Here is a 2500-nt window from a genome sequence, read left to right on the forward strand (position 1 = left end):
GCTTCTGTCCAGTAAAGTGTTATGTTCTTGTATGTTCATTCTGTAGAAATTTGTGGTTTTGTCGGCAGATATGATGAGGTTGCTTACTTTCTTGATGCGCTCCGTGTCATTTTTCAGCTTGGTGAGGAGTGGGTTGCGAACTGGCTTGAATTTGACTGATTGTATCATTTTGAGCATGTCGTTCTCAAAAATCCTTTAGTTCCTCAACTGTGGGTGGGTTCTTGGTGGATTTAAATCCGTAAGTTTTCTTTTGTGTTCCTTTTGTTTCAGGGTGGAGGAAAAAGTGTGCTTTCCACCGCATCCTTCTCAGGAAGTGTTCCGTCTTCTCTATGAGCCTTAGCTTGTAGTCATTCTGCGCGGGTATGGGAATGTTCTTCGTGGAGTAGTCGATGTTGAATTTTTCCATTTCTGATCGTCGTACAGTGCTCAACAAAAGTGAATTTGGAGCGGAATATATGTCTTAATTAGATTATCCAAAAAATAGTGCTCGATACCGTGGTAGAGCATAATATGTATGTGTGGGAAAAAATCACAAGACTATTTCATCTCTACAGGCCTGTTTCATGAGGGATTTCCTCAATCCTCAGGAGATTTTAATGGAAGCATTCACATACCATGGTTTATATAGGGCACAGAGTGGGTGGGTACAGGCAGGCGTGGGGGCGTGGTGATTGACTCATGTGTTACCTAGGAGGTGTTTCCTTCTGTGACGGCATGCTGATACAATTTCGCTGCGCTTGTTGAGGGATGACAACTCTGGGCGGTATATGATAAACAGAGACTTTGCCTCGGACTACGACTCAATCACAGGCAACGAAAAAAACATCATCATCCACGCAAAGAACTCCATACTCTTCCGCAACGGTACACCATGGCAAAAAAAGAACAATTCAACATTCGACGTCACTATGGGGAGTTTCGACGGAGCAGAAACGTGCGAACTTGTTGGGAGTTTCCTCCTCTCCCAGCTCGCTAGCCTCAACCTGAACCTTGGTATTTACCGTGATGACGGACTGGCAGTGTGTCGCGCCTCGCCAAGGAGCAGCGAGAATACCAAGAAGCGTATATGCCAAATCTTCAAAGAGAACGGTCTACGGATCACGATTGAAGCCAACAAGCAAACCGTCAACTTCCTCGACGTCACTTTCAACCTGAGGAATAACAGCTACCAACCATTCACGAAACCCAACACAACACTCCAATACGTGCACCATGACAGCAACCACCCACCCACCACCACGAAAAGAATACCTACCGGAATTAATAAAAGACTATCGATGCTATCATCTAGCAAAGCTGAATTCGACAAAGCAACCCCCCCGTACCAAAAAGCACTTGATGAATGCGGATACAACTTCACCCTCACCTACGAACCCACGCCAGGAAACCAACCAAAAAGGAGCAGAAAACGAAACAACATTATCTGGTACAACCCCCCATACAGCAAAAACGTCTCAACTAATATTGGCCACAAATTCCTCACCCTGATCGACAAACACTTCCCCAAAGGCAACACCCTAAGAAAAGTATTCAACAAGAACAACATTAAATTGAGCTACAGCTGCATGAACAACATGCGGCAAATAATTTCAAACCACAATAAAGCAATTGAAAAGGAGCCGCCCACCACCAGGCAGAACGACTCCAAAACCGACAAAAGCTGTAACTGCCGTAAGAAACCTGATTGCCCTCTCAACGGGGGGTGCTTACAATCATCAGTTGTTTACCAAGCAAAGGTAATACGCAAGGACATTAACACATCCGACACATACGTAGGATTAACTGAGGGAGAATTCAAAACCAGATGGAACAATCACAAGGCTTCTTTCAGATGCAAAAGACTCCGGAACACTACAGAACTCAGCAAACACATTTGGAATCTCAAAGACAATAATGTTGAATACTCAATAACATGGCAAATTCTTGCATCCAGCACACCTTACAACAGTGGTAACAAAAGATGCAACCTATGCTTAAAAGAGAAACTGTTTATCATATACCGCCCAGAGTTGTCATCCCTCAACAAGCGCAGCGAAATTGTATCAGCATGCCGTCACAGAAGGAAACACCTCCTAGGTAACACATGAGTCAATCACCACGCCCCCACGCCTGCCTGTACCCACCCACTCTGTGCCCTATATAAACCATGGTATGTGAATGCTTCCATTAAAATCTCCTGAGGATTGAGGAAATCCCTCATGAAACAGGCCTGTAGAGATGAAATAGTCTTGTGATTTTTTCCCACACATACATATTACGCTCTACCACGGTATCGAGCACTATTTTTTGGATAATCTAATTAAGACATATATATATATATATATATATATATATATATATATATATATATATATATATATATATATATATATATATATATATATATATATATATATATATATATATATATATATATATATATATATATATATATATATATATATATATATATATATATATATATACTTTTTTTTTTTTTTTTACAAAAATTCTAAATTCA

The 2500-nt window shown here is 40.9% G+C and overlaps 1 protein-coding gene across 8 annotated transcripts in view; it reads left to right on the forward strand.

Moving 5' to 3' along the window:
• Positions 1-2500, forward strand: part of stxbp5l (syntaxin binding protein 5L) — a 516749-nt gene that overhangs the window by 213295 nt on the left and 300954 nt on the right. The window lies entirely within an intron of this gene.

Source organism: Entelurus aequoreus, linkage group LG13, assembly GCF_033978785.1.
Source record: "Entelurus aequoreus isolate RoL-2023_Sb linkage group LG13, RoL_Eaeq_v1.1, whole genome shotgun sequence".
NCBI lineage: Eukaryota > Metazoa > Chordata > Actinopteri > Syngnathiformes > Syngnathidae > Entelurus > Entelurus aequoreus.